Below are 15,855 nucleotides of genomic sequence, written 5' to 3'. Positions count from 1 at the left end.
AAAAGTCCTCTTCATTCTTTAGTGAAAAATACTACAATATTCTTCTCCTCCATCCACCTCTTCAAAGTGGTATCAGAGCTAGATCATGGCTACCGGAGTGCTTCCCATTCCTCGTCTTACCAATACCAACTATGAGAATTGGAGTATCCAAATGAAGGCGTTGCTTGGATCTCAAGATATTTGGGACATAGTCGAAAGAGGCTATGTAGAAGCCGAAGATAGAGATATTCTTACGGCGCAACAACGAGAGACTTTGAAGAAAGACAAGAAGGCTCTCTACTTCATCTACCAAGGCCTAGATGAGGCCGCTTTTGAGAAGGTTGCTAGTGCTACCAATTCCAAGCAAGCATGGGAGATTTTACAAAATTCTTACAAAGGTGTAGAAAAGGTGAAGAAGGTTCGCCTCCAAAGCTTGAGAGGCGAGTTTGAAGCTTTGCAAATGAAGGAGTCCGAAGTTGTGTCGGACTATTTCACAAGGGTGTTGACCGTTGTGAACCAATTGAGGAGGAACGGTGAGACACTTGATGATAATCGGGTTGTGGAAAAAATCCTACGATCCTTGGACCACAAATTTGATTATGTTGTGGTGGCCATTGAAGAGTCCAAAGACTTGGACACTATGATGGTAGATGAGCTTATGGGTTCACTTCAAGCCCATGAGCAAAGAATACTAAAGAGAAGACAAGAGCCATTGGAGCAAGTTCTACAAAGCAAGCTCTTCATCAATAACAAAAAGGAGGAGTCAAGAGGCGAAAGTAGCCAAAGAGGCCGTGGTCGTGGCCGAGGACGTGTTCATGGTAGAGGTCGAGGTGGATCTTATGGTCGTGGTAGAGGCCGTGATGACCACAACAATATTGAGGAAGGCAACCAAAATCGTGGAGGAAGAGGACAAAGAGGTAGAGGCCGAAGGTATGACAAGGGTCAAGTTCAATGTTACAATTGCAACAAATTTGGGCATTATTCTTTTGAGTGCTACTCTAATCAATCTAGTCAAGTTCATGAGAAAGCCAATTATGTCAAAAAGGAAGATGATGGAGATGACGTGCTTCTACTAGCACGAAAAGGAGGAGATGCTATCAATCAAAATATGTGGTACTTGGACTCCGGTGCAAGTAACCACATGTCGGGGCACAAAGAAATTTTCATGGAGCTTGATGAATCGGTGAATGGCCATGTCTCATTTGGAGATGCTTCCAAGGTAAAGGTGAAGGGCATTGGTAAGATACTTATTCAACTCAAAGATGGAAGCCAACAATTTATTTTCAATGTCTATTATGTGCCTGATATGAAAACCAATATTCTTAGTATTGGGCAACTCTTGGAGATAGGATTTGATATGCAACTAAAGGAAGGAAGCTTCTATCTAAGGAAACAAAATAAATTGATTGCTCATGTTCCTATGTCAAATAACCGCATGTTTGTATTAAACATAAATCATATTGTTGCCAAATGTCTAAGTGCATGTATGAAGGATGTATCTTGGCTTTGGCATTTGCGGTTCGGACATGTAAACTTCGGTGCTCTAAAGCTTCTCTCAAGTAAAAGAATGGTGAAGGGGCTGCCTTATATTGATGTCCCTAATAATATATGTGAGGGGTGTGTTCTTGGCAAACACTCAAGGAGGAGCTTTCCAAAGAAGTCTCACAACAAAGCAAAAACACCACTTCAACTTATCCACACCGACATTTGCGGGCCAATCACTCCAAGCTCATTTGGAGGTCGTCGCTATTTTCTAACTTTTATTGATGATTTCAGCAGGAAAACATGGGTGTATCTCTTGAAGGAGAAGTCAGAAGCATTTCAAGCTTTCAAGGAGTTTAAAACTTTGGTGGAGAATCAAAGTGGCTATACTATCAAGGCGTTGCGGTCAGATCGTGGAGGAGAATTCACATCCAAGGAGTTTGAAGCTTTTTGCAAAATTCATGGCATTTGGAGGCCCTTGACCGCTCCATACTCACCTCAACAAAATGGCGTCGCGGAAAGAAAAAATCAGACTATACTTGACATGGTCCGAAGCATGCTTAAAACAAAGGAGTTGTCGAAGGAGTTTTGGGGCGAGGCTGTCAATTGTGCGGTCTATTTGCTTAATAGATGCCCCACAAAGAACTTGGAAGAAGTAACACCACAAGAAGCATGGAGTGGATACAAGCCTGATATCTCTCATTTGAAGGTGTTTGGGTGCATAGCTTATGCACACATTCCGGATCAAAAGAGAAGCAAGTTAGATGATAAAAGCTTACCATGCATCTTCATCGGGTACAATGCAAGATCCAAAGCTTATAAACTTTATGAACCAAAGGAGAAGAAAGTCATTGTAAGCCGAGATGTGGAGTTTCAAGAAGACGGTGTTTGAAATTGGAACACTAACATGGTGATGATACAAGATGAAGAGCAGATCAAGGAGCAAATTAGAGTTCCAACACCACCTTCATCTCCTACTTCATCGGTTGAAGATGTTTCAATACCATTAAAGACAAGAAGCATTCAAGATTTATATGAGGTGACAACTCCCTTAAATCTTATTTGTCTTTTTGCTAATGAAGAAATAATTTCTTTTGAAGATGCTATCAAAGATAAGAAGTGGAGGAAAGCCATGAATGAAGAGATAGAAGCCATAGAAAAAAATGAGACATGGGAGCTTACTTCTCTACCAAGTGGGCTTGAACCAATTGGAGTAAAGTGGGTTTACAAAGTCAAAAGAAATCCACAAGGTGAAGTGGAGAAATACAAAGCACGACTTGTGGCTAAAGGCTACAAGCAAAAGGCCGGAATTAACTATGAGGAGGTTTTTGCTCCCGTTGCTCGAATGGAGACCATTCGCTTGGTGATTTCTTTGACGGCTCAAAACAAATGGAAGATTTTTCAACTTGATGTCAAATCAGCCTTTCTTAATGGCTATTTGAATGAAGAAGTGTACATTGAGCAACCCAAAGGTTATGTCAGAAGTGGACAAGAAGACAAAGTGTTGAAATTAAAAAGGGCGCTCTACGGTTTGAAGCAAGCACCTAGAGCTTGGAATTCAAGAATTGATGCTTATTTCAAGGCAAATGGGTTTGTTCAATGCCCCTATGAACAAGCTCTCTATATCAACGAGAAGGAAGGGAACAAATTACTTGTGTCATTATATGTTGATGATCTTATCTTCACCGGCAATTCTATACAATCGATCAAAGAATTCAAACAAGCAATGGCAAAGGAGTTCGAAATGACCGACATGGGACTTATGTCCTATTTTCTTAGTTTGGAAGTGAATCAATTAGAAGATGGAATTTTTCTTTCCCAAGAGCACTATGCAAAGGAAGTGATTAAAAGGTTCAAGATGGAAGATTGCAATCCTATTAACACACCAGTGGATTGTGGTGTAAAATTGTCCAAGAATAATGAAGGCAAGGTGATTGATCCTACACTCTACAAAAGCTTGGTAGGGTGTTTGAGATACTTGACATGTACAAGACCGGACATACTATATGGCGTTGGTTTGGTGAGTCGGTTCATGGAGGAACCAAAATCATCTCATTGGAAGGCGGCAAAGAGAATCCTACGTTATGTTCAAGGTACTCTAAGCCTTGGCTTATTCTATTTTTATTCTAATAATTTTCAACTTGAAGGCTATTCTGATAGTGATTGGGGTGGAGACTTGGATGACCGAAAAAGTACTTCCGGATTTGTATTTTTTATGGGTAATACGGCATTCTCATGGATGTCTAAGAAGCAAGCAATTGTTACTCTCTCAACTTGTGAAGCAGAATATGTTGCGGCATCTTCATGTGTTAGTCATGCAATATGGCTAAGGAGCTTGCTAAAAGAGATTAATATTGATCAAAATGAAGCTACACAAATTTACATTGATAGCAAGTCGGCAATTGCTTTAGGGAAGAATCCAGTTTATCATCAAAGAAGCAAACATATAGATGTTCATTTTCACTCAATCCGGGAGTATGTGAAGAACAAAGATGTGGAGCTTATTTATGTGAAGACTCATGATCAAGTTGCGGACATTTTTACTAAACCACTTGGAGTTGATCTCTTCAACAAATTCAAAGATTTGCTTGGTATGAAGGATGGAAGACAATTAAGTTTAAAGGGGGGTGTTGGAAATAGATAAACTTAATTGTGCATTGATTCAAGAGATATTATTTAAGACATTTGTGTTTCCAAAAAGACCTTTTATCTTATCTATGAAAGTTACTTAGAATTCCTCTTCATGAATGAAACCGAAGTGTCATTCATAAATATGACTCTTAGTATTTTGTATAGGGTTACTTGAAGGGTTGTAAAATCCTCTTTATAAAGGGTTGTTATTTGAGTCATTTTGTAATGAAGAGAATTGAAGAAATCTAATATAGAGAAAAGTCCTCTTCATTCTTTAGTGAAAAATACTACAATATTCTTCTCCTCCATCCACCTCTTCAGTATTCACAATTTGAAGACTTACAAATGAGCCTATTCTTCAATTTGCTGAAAAGATTTTATTTATTTATTTATTTATTTACAGTTTCTTTGTTGAACAAATGACTTTCTATATTACACTCAAGTGTGGAATCAACAAAAATTATACCACAGATAGTTTTACTTTTGGTTAATATATTTGTTGTTCATGATCTCCAAATAAATTAATCCAGTGTAAATATTATCAGAATTTTTTCTCAACACCTAGTGATTTCACTTCTTTTACAAACTATTACCAAAGAGTGAACTTATGGCCATTTAGTGTAAATGCTTTCTTCTACTAATTCACAATCAGAAGTATTGACAATCAGAAGTATGCACAATTTGAAGACTTACAAATGAGCCTATTCTTCAATTTGCTGAAAAGATTATTTATTTATTTATTTATTTACAGTTTCTTTGTTGAACAAATGACTTCCCATATTACACTCAAGCGTGGAATCAAACAAAAATTATACAACAGATAGTTTTACGATTTGTTAATCTGTTGTTCATGATCTCCAAATACATTAATCCAGTGTAAATATTATCAGAATTTTTTTCTCAACACCTAGTGATTTCACTTCTTTTACAAACCACCACCAAAGAATGAACTTATGGCCATCATTCTAGCGACCAAAGAATTACATGCAGTTTAATAAACTCAAGGGGGACACGTTCAAGAAGGAGGATATCGCCAATGCTGTGCTTTACCTGGCGAGTGATGGCTCGAGATACGTAAGGGGGCCCAACCTGGTGGTGGATGGTGGGTTCTCCATAGTCAATGCACCGTTCCAGGCTTTGAAGGGGACTTGGCAATGAAGAAAATGATGTTTAGCTTGTATTGTTGGATAACGAGTGTGGTTCATGGTGCTGTAACGAGTCTTCTGAATCAAAATGTGTAGACTTGGCACATCCAGTGTCTTGGATGGATTTGGAGGAGGAGAGTATATAGAACGATGGTCAGGAAGTGGTGATAGAATAAAATTTCATTAAGAACATGTACAAAAAAATTAAGAAAAGGATAAAGAAACTTGACGAGGAAAAAAATTCACTGAGAATAGTGGGGGAAAAATGGTTGGGCTACTTAATTTGTCCTTGGAAATCTCAAATATATCGAGAAGCATCAGGCAGTCGCTATGTTGGTTTAAGTATCAATACTATCTCCCACAATGAGAGTTTGATGAACATCCTGATAGAAAGTGGCAGCAAAGAGGAGTCAGAAATGGAGAGAAGACAGAGACGTCATGTTATACCAGTTCATAAGGAGGCGCCATTCCTTCCAGTCCTGGAGAACTTAAGAACATCTTGCAATGCTGACTTTAATATTACAAAGGCATAATCTCATACTTTCTTACTGATAGAATCTCATTCAAATTAGAATTGTACTTGCATCTATTTATGTTTTGAGTATAATATTACTTTAAAAACAATTTAATAAATTCAAATTCAACGGCAAGCCATCTAATCATAGATACAAACCATTAATATTGATCCATGCCTCTAAAAATGCTTATAAACTTTTTTTGTTTTTTGAGGTCTCTATACTATACACCATAGGGATGCAAAAGTTAATATCTTCATGGGCATAATACGATGTTTTGTTGAATTTTAGCTCTGAAAATGTGAGGTTTCTATCAATATAGGATGATTTTTGGAGTTCTTTTATGTAGGCAAAAGATGGTTCTTGGTCCTTGTCGTCTTACCTGAATTGTCCACGAACTGCCTCCCGATTTGAAAGAAGATTTGTTCCCATGCTCCAATTATTTATTCTAACATTAAATTGAGTGTAGGTGATAGTGTATCTATTAGTATACTCTAGGATCCATAGTTATCATCTATACCTTTAGCAAGATGACCGACATTTGTTGATATTTTGGCATTACAAAATATTATGGTTAAAGATCTGATAATTTCTGATATTAGTCTCACATAAGTTAATGGATAAAGTTCTGTCGATTCCTATATCAGGTGGTGACAGGCTGAGTTCGGGTCCATCGTTTGGCTTGACTATCAAGGTATCTAATCTCGATAGATTTTTTCTATTCAAGCCTCAACTAGTTTAGAATATTAATTGCATCTGAATGATTGGAGAGCATCTCAGGATTGCATTGTTTCTCTGGAAATAGCATAGTATCAGCTACATTGTTTTTAGCAATGAGAGAAAGGAGGAAGCAAGTTTGATTTGTTACATTGTTTATAATATCTGATTTGCAAAAAATGATTGCATCTTCTAAGGTATGAGATAGAGTACTAGATTAATTTTTGTCAAAGCCTCAACTCAGGCTATTGAGTTTCCTCACCTGACCATTGCGGAGAGACTCTTCTATTGCGGAGAGACTCTTAATAGTAGGAAAATTTTTGGCTCTCTTTATGCAGTTACTGCATCCTGTCAAATAACATATTATTTTTTGGGAGTCACTACTCCTCTGCTTCCTTAAAATCAATTTTGATGGGAGTGTACTGGATAGAGGCGCTTTTGGTGGAGCTGGTTTTGCTAATGGTGCACTGATAGCAGCAAGTGGGGTTAGGATTTTTGATACCACAGTTTCAATAACGGAATTGCATGTAGCTAGGAAGGATTGAAATTGCTATATACACAGTAAGGGCTACACAAATTTATTGAGAGAGAGACTCGGTGATGGTTATTAGATGGCTTTCTGATCCACCTTGTGCTGATGGTAGTCTCCATCTATTTTTTCAAGATTGTTGACGAATGCTGCATTGATTGCTATCTTTTGAAGTTTTGCAGTACTGCTGATTGGATGACTCCCTGCACGACGAACCATACAGGATCTACATTATAAATTTTCTCAACTAATTTTCCTGTTTAGTTCTTTAATATTTTATTATCTAAATCTCATAAATATATTTATTTTTAATTAATTTAAATCATCCGATTTACCAAAGAAAGAACAGGTAGGCCCTTCACATTTTCTAGTGAAAGCATCATAGTCTAAAGGACAAGGATTGACATGTGAGTAGCTATAAGCCTAATTTGACAAGACTCATCTTTTTTTTTTTCAGTTCTTAGATAAACGGAAGCAAAAGATACATGGATAAAAAGACCCATTACAATGAAAATTTTGGATCAAAAAGTAAATGAAGGATAAATCTGGTAGCAGATCAGATCTAAATTATGGGGGTTGCTTTCAATGGCTTTTAAAATCAAGGTGAGAGATTTCATGCATCCTGATGTTCAGACTTTAGTCACTTGATGGCACCTTCTTTGATGGTTGATATGCCATATAGCCGTGTGAATAGACTCACCCAATGTCCATTCAATTAAGATGTTGGCAACGTCATCATCAAGTGTGCTTTCCTCTAGACTAGCAGGAAAAGAGATGTACCGAGTTAATTTTGCCCAACTACTGTGCACTTACATGTTCTAGAACACTTTCTTAGCTTGCGTAAAGGCATGTAACTATCATGATATATGATCAAAGTTTCTTATCACGAGTCTTTGTGGACTTCCGATTAACTTTTTGGACTCATTTGGTTCGGAAATAAGAAAGAGAAAAAGAAATGATCGATAAAAAATATAAAAAAATATCTTATATTTGGTTGGAGATTTTAAAGAAAAAAAAGAAAAATATTTTTATAAAAATAAGATTTCCATATTTCATAAGAAAGAAAAATTCATATAGGATGTGGAAAAGTTAAATTTCGATATGTTCGAAATTGATGTAATTTTTTTTTTAAAAGTGTCATTAAGCTTTTAGATAAAATGGGTTAAGCTATTTTTCTTTAATAAGAAAATAACAGATATTTTACATAACTTTTTTATGAAAGCAAATGCTCAATCAAATATAAACTACTTTAAAATATGCCACACTTCTATGTATCAATCAAACATATAAAAAAAAATTATTTTATCATATATTATATTTTCAAGTATCAGTTTTTCTAAATAGGGTACAAAGTTTTCATAAATGCTTTTTCAAATATGAGTATATTTGCAGGCCCACAAGTCTATACTCATGATTTTTGATGCAGTAGAAACTTTATGATATAAAATTGGCAGGCCAACAACTCTTTCTGGAAAAATGGACAATGTATCTAAATTTTATGGTATATAATTGACAGGCTAACAACTCTTCTTTTCAATACAAGGAAAAAAAGACAAGCTAACAAGCACTATATTTTTTTTATTGGTAAAGAGCTAACAACTACTATATAGTGATCAAAAGTAAACCTCCTCTTGTCCCGGCGTTTGGTGAGCTGCCTCTCTCATGTAATAGACAACTCAAACGCTTAGATATAACAAATATTTAATTTTTTTGAAATAAAATTTATTGCATTAGCCCTCTCTCATGTAACAAGTAATCAAAAGCCTAGCTTCTTCTATAACAAGACATAAAAGTTCTCTCTCAAAATAAAATTTTCAGTGTTATAACTTTCCCTGCACACGCAACTAGCTAATCATATTTGTAACTTATGTTGCTCAACGCATTCTTTTTTAATAGAATGCTCAGGGTCTCTTCACTGGAAGCAGTAATAAAAGATATCCCACCTTCACACCCTTCTGCACTAAATTCTCCTGAACAAAAGCCATGGAGAACAGCTCGAGTAAGCCAGGCACTCTTAGGAAGTAAGATGCAATATCCTCTTATTTTAGGTTTTCCAATCTTTTGAGCATATTTTACTTTAGGATTTCGAATAAAATTTATCGAAAAGAGTTCTCCCTGCATTCCTTAGCAAACATTAATTCAGATAGATCATATATTTTCTTCACTTTCTGAAACTTTCTGCATATATCATTGTTGTTCAGAGTAAGTTCCATGTGAAGTTATTCTCTGTTTTGGGTTGTAAATTTTGCAACTCCTTTCTCATGGTGTGTTTAACCAGAGGAATACATTTGTGCAGGGGAGGTGGGAGGCATGCGAAGATAATTTGATAATTATCTTGATTTATTTTTATTATTGCGGTTTCATAATAAGGTGTATAGCCCGGTTGGGCGTACATAAGAAGGATTGTTATGCCTAATATATACTGTTGATTTATTTTTTATCAACTTAAATAAAAACCTTGATCGTTGGGAACATGCAGACAAAGAGATCTGCCTAATTGCAAAAAAATTATTGATTGGACCAAATCCATCAGTTCAATAATATGCCTATCCAACCATGAACTAACATGCATAAAGAAGAACAACAACAAAAACAAAAAAAAATTATGTGCAGTAGATTCATGGTTGTGCATGTTGGTTCATAGTTGGATTGATACATCTGCCCAACGGTAGATTTGGTTGGACCGAAAATTTAAATAAAAACCTTGAATGCTCGTAGATGCTTCTTTGGAAACATGCGAACAAAGTGATTGGCTTAATTATAAAAAAAATATTGATTAGACCAAACCCATCAGTTCACTAATATACCAATCCAACCATAAACTAATATGCATAAAGAAGAACCAAAAAAAAAAAAAAAAAAAAAAAAGTGCAATAGATTCATAATTGTGCATGTTGGTTTATGGTTGGATTGACCCATAAGGCCAGCAGTACATTTGGTTGGACCGGAAATTTTGCCTAATTGCATGTATATGTTATACATAAAGCAAAAGATTTTTAAATTACCAAGAATTAAAAAATTAAAATATTAAAAATCCTCATCCATCATTTGGCACGATTGCCTAAAGTTTACATTTAAATCATGTACATGTTCCAGCTAGCACATCATGTTGATGATGCCTCCTCCATTAGGAAATATCCTAGCCGTATATTTTTTGACGCATATATTGTCCGTAGGCGTGTCCGGACTTGTGAAATAGCTCGATAAAGTTCATGTACGAGCCCTTGGCTCTTTGCTCTCTCCGTGACTCCGTCCTCGTTAGGTTTTTTGTGATTTTGTTTTGTTTTTCTTATCCTTTTGTTTTCTTGCACCCGAGCACTTCATGCTATCTAGGCCGGCAACGAAAAGATTTAGAATTTTTGATTCAATTCTTTAAGTTTTTATCTTGGCTTTCCCTCTTATTTCCATCCTACATTTCAGATACGTTTTAGGAGAGGTAAAATAGAAAAAAAAGAAGAAAATCAACTGGTTGTACCGGTTGGGAGGAGAGTAAGGATATTAGGATAAACTAAAATCAATTTTCTCCAATTCTTGGTTCTACTAACTACCAAATCTAATTACTACTGAGGTGGTAGCCCAATGGGAGCGTGGCCTTACTTCCAACTAAGTAGTTCCGAGTTCGAAATGCACGGGCGTCGATTAAATTGTGAAAATTGGATGCTCCCTGTTCGAACACGGGGTCTGAAAAGGCGTATCGCTCTGTTGGTAGCCTTAGTGGTGCCAGGTGTGACGTATTCACACGTGGTATTCGTGCCGGAGCCCAGAGAGATAACTGAGCCGGGCCCACGGGTGGGGAGGGTATGAGTAAAACCGGCCAGGGTGCCCAACACACGGTCATTTTTGCCCGCATCGAACATTCTCCTGGCGGGATGGGGGCCTAGTGGGAGCTGCTATGTGGGGGTGGGCTTGTCCCTTCCTCCCTCCTTCCCTTTTTTTTGACCAAACAAAAAAAAAAAACCCACTAAATCTAATTAGATTCGTTCTCTCCAAATTTTAAGCACAACACCTTTTCTATCTCAATTTTTCCTCGATTTCCAAACAAGATAATAAAACTAACTAACTTCAATGATCACTAAAAGGTAAACAATTTCATTTAAAATTGAAATAAAAATTAGAATAAATTAGAAATAGAAGTCTAATATATAACTTATCAATATCATAAAATACCATATCAGCCCTTACTATTGTGGCCGCAATAGCAACAATATGCAACAACTTGTCGAATTAACAATTGAACAATGTAGCCCCTTATTGGTATGAATGGTAACACCTTCACAAGATCAACATTGACTCTACAGTCATTGCGCTAAAATTATATGGAGCATCTAGCTTACACTATCAGATATCAAGCTGCTAGTTGCAATGTCTGCTTAGCAGGGTATTGATTACATGCAAATAAATAAAATTAGTAACAAAATTTTATCTATCTCCATATGCCTCCACTTCAGCTACTCCAAAACTACCTAGCTTTTCAATCTCATGAATAATTAGATCATTATATAATTTATTATTTTGTAAAGGCTGCTTTGTATATCTACATATTATTAACTCCTTTTAAATGCAAAATCAAATCCTCATACATAGAGTCTTATAACCATTCGATCTTTGTAGTAGCTTCAAAATTAACTGATGCATCATAAGTCATGTCGAATATCAAGGCACAATATGAATCATCTACACCAAACATATCTTCTTGTTGCTTGATCTCTGTAACTAATTCAAAATTAGTCGGCTCTTTATTGTCATAGTTGACAAAACCTCAAAAAGGAATACTGGATAGCTTAAGCGTAAGGATCTTCTATATGATTTGACTCCTCTATGTAGATCTCTATGATCGGATCAACTAGAGCATCTTTTAACTCTTTTTGAACAATTTCAAATTCAACTGGTTTTTCAATCATTATCTCTTTTAAACTTAATAGAGTATCTATTTGATTAAGTTCCTCTTTCAATAGTCGCCAATTAAAAGGCGACATTTTCTCAATTTTTGTTATAGCTGTTGTGACTGTTAAAGCAGCTATTGGGCTAGCTATTGTTTCATCAATCCATCGTAATAGAAAATCAACTTGTATCAATCAATCGAATTTGTTGAATAATTTAATCAAGGATTCTCGGATGAGTTTCTTCCTGTTCTTGAACCAATATATTTCCTGACCTCATTAATTCTTGAGTTGATCAACCTTGCTATGCTTTAAGTTTTCAGAACTTGATCTAGTCTCTAACTAATCGAGTTCTCTTGCTTCAAATCTCATTTAGATTTTTCAAGCCCAGAACAAAAACCTACTTAATACCCAACTTTTATTTTAGAACACTTTGATGTCTCATCTTGCTAGATCGTGAGTGGGCAACTACAAAAATGTTCTATGCTTTCTTAAGCTCCTCTATAGCCTGGATATGGAGATAATTCTCTCTACCAGTATAGCTTGGAGAAGCCATATCACCTTCTTAGCTTTCAAATTTTACTTTCTTCTTGCAACATCATTATTAAGAGTATCAATTGGCAATATCCCTAACACTTCTAAAATATTGTACAAATCTTGTTCCTATCAAATATGATTTGATCATAGACTTCCAAATTAGATAATTGGTATTATTCAACTTATGGAGTGGACAAGTGGTAGTAAAAATAGTTATGTTAATGTTGGTGAAGTCGGCCATCATTATCTGAATATCAAATCATAAAAGAGTTTACACATTTGCAGACATCAACAGATTACTAGAAGCCAGCAATTGCACCAACCCATTACCTTCAAAACCACCAACAATCAAGTTACCACTCTAAAAAGTACTCTATAAACCATGCCTTGGATAAATTTAATCAAAGTCGCACATCACTTGGCCAAACTTATATATCGCTCCTATAGTATGTAAAATGGCACACTTTTTGATGTCGATCAAACATGTTGGCCTATGATTATTGCAAGCAAGTATCAAACAATAAGAAATAATATTGGAAGAGAAGTGTTTGCACCATATCCTCATAATGACATCGATGAGACACATGCACATTCAGCCACGTGGCAAAGTCAGGGCACTATGAGTATAATAAGACTTCAAGTGAATACCCTAATAATACCCAAAACTAAAGTACGGAACACTATATAAGGGAGCTGATCGAGTTGGCTAGGAGGTACCTTAATAAGGGAGTATCATTCTATAGGCCGAGTAAAAAGAGAAAGCTAGGGTAAACTATTATGAGCAAGCTGAATAAAGACCAATTATAATAAGTTTGAGGCTGATTGATCATGGCTATAGAGTTGTAGATGTTTCAGGATTTGAATATGATGACAACATGAGTAGTGGAGGGCAGCTAGTATTAGTTGCTACAATTGTCAAAAGAAGTGGAGGTTAGATATAGATTGTTACCATTGGGAGTGAAAAGTTACCATATCATCCTTCTTCTTGTATAAAGAATTAAATGTAATATGAAAAAGAAAACTTTCGGCTAAGCAATCAAGCTAGTTTATTTCCATCTTTATCTTTTAAGTCATTCTTTCTTTTACCTTTCAAGTTCTATACTATGGTTTCTCACTAGGATTCTAATTTATCAGAATACTTTGTAGCCTTGGTTGTATTCTACCTTTTCATTTTCTGAATAAGCAATATGATGATAGTAAAAGTCCAGAAGATTAAGTTACGTAGATCAACACTACTATCAATATCCACCTTTTATGTGTTTTTTAACTAATTCGATGTCGGTGGTACATGCGTGCGATTGCTCAATCTAGCCATTAGGCTTGTTACCTTTTATCCGTCTCTCAACGAAAAAAAAAAAGCCAAGAAGAAGAACAAGTATTAAAGATATATATATATAATGACAAGTTGAGGGCCATTCTTGGCTCTTGCTCTAAAAACACTCCTAAAACCAAAGCCTCTCTCTCCCTCCGTGGGATGCCTCAACAAACAAACAAAAAAAAAACAAAAACCTACAACTACTAAAGAAGGACGCTACACTATCTCTACCCTCCAAGGCTCCCCACACTCGGTGGAATATCTTCCCACACTCACATACTCTCTAAAGCCGACGTCACTAGCCTATTCTACCCCAATTTGGACACGAACTCTAAACTAGAAACACTTCGTCTTATTCTAGAATCTACTAACCATTGAATCGAACCGAATTGATTCCCTCCAAATTTAAAACACCTAACACCTTTTCCATCTCAAACTCTGTTCAACAAGACTACCTAACTTCATTGATCACTCAAAGACAAATTGTTCTTACTAGAATCATCACATTCCTAATCCGAGTTCACAAACCGGAGGTCGTGTAAACCGCTGCATACTCATAGAGAACCCTCTCTACAAGCATGCAAGGTATTTCAACATAATATTACAAATATATGGCAGAACAATTTACATAATAATATGCAAACTTTATTTCAATAACTAGCTCAACATTTAATTATCTCACGATTCTAACAATATTTTAGAGTAGTACATCAATTGAAATAAACTCTAATCTAAAATAATATGTGCCAAAGTTCTGCTAGTCGCTATCCCATAATGAAAATTTCCATCAGGCTAGTTCTCTAAATCTGTAAAAAAATAAGAAATCATATAATGAGCTAGACAACTCAGTAAGCAATGATCACTTCAGGCAATCAAATAGATAATAATTTATAGAAAATAAGCATATATGCAATACTAATATACGAATCAAATCTTTCTTAAAATATTAAATTTCTGTTCATAGATTCAAATTTTTTCAAATATTCAATTCATCTTATCAATTCTGAGCTATGACCATATCTTTCCTGTGACAGGGTCATAACACTGGCTAATCGTATTGCGGTGAGATGTGCCTCATCTTGTAACAAAGTCCTTCAGGATTGCATATCTGCTTGCGGTACGTCGCTCATCATCTTGGGCATAACTTTCAGAATAATTCATGTACCAACGTATTAGCCCCCATTGGCGGAGTCCTCAATATAGCTAGGTCGAAATTCAAATAGTTCTAGATTTTATATTTCAGCTATAAAATCATACAGTGTCAAAAATCAATCAATCATATCTATAATAAGATCATATATCATCATAATCTTTCAAAATAACATATTTCGTAATAATATAGTATCCACCAAATTTATGCATCATGAATAATACCATTCAAAAGTCATGAATATAATAATTTATTGATTACCGATAATTTTAGAAAAAGTGAAGCATTACTTACTCTACGAGTGAATCCAAAGTATCAGTCCAATCAATTTCAAAAAATTCTTCTAAAATTTTGATATTTGAAAATTATATTTCAAAGGGCTGACCAATCAGGAGTGCTCGACACTTCGATCGGTCTAATCAAGATAAAACTCATCTGATCATATTTGAACTAGAGTACAAAAAATTTAATAGAGATTGGGGTAATCAAATCTAACAATGTCCAGGAAGAGTCAAGGTGGGGCTTGGCGTGCCACGCCCCAAACATGAATCAAGGCCCTTCACCAGGGTGGATCCAGAATCATGAAGAGAAGGGCAATGCTAGATGTAACATCTTTAGAGAGAGAAAGTCCAATAGAGAGAGAATCAAAAGAGAGAAATAATAGAGAAAAGAGAGAAAAGAGAGAGGAAGAGACAGAACAAGCTTTTTTCTCTAATGTAGGAAGAGGAAGAGAAGGAGGTGGCCGCAGGTGGTGCCCGAGTCAGTAGGTCCATGGCTGGCCAATAGGCAGCCGATGGCGACTGGCGGCCGACGGTGCCTAAATCATCAAAGATAGAAGTTTTATCCTCTTAAATCACATAATTGAGGTGTCTTGGTGTCTGAAAATCCGGCCAAGGCCATAGGCCGCTGTGGAGGAAAAGAATGAGGTCTCAGCAATAAGAACCAGCGGTGGAACCTATCGGAAGAAAAAACGAA

Source organism: Phoenix dactylifera, chromosome 12, assembly GCF_051530095.1.
Source record: "Phoenix dactylifera cultivar Ajwa chromosome 12, Ajwa_hap1_PhDact_Kaust_v1.1, whole genome shotgun sequence".
Classification (NCBI taxonomy): domain Eukaryota; kingdom Viridiplantae; phylum Streptophyta; class Magnoliopsida; order Arecales; family Arecaceae; genus Phoenix; species Phoenix dactylifera.
This window is presented reverse-complemented; position numbering follows the sequence as displayed.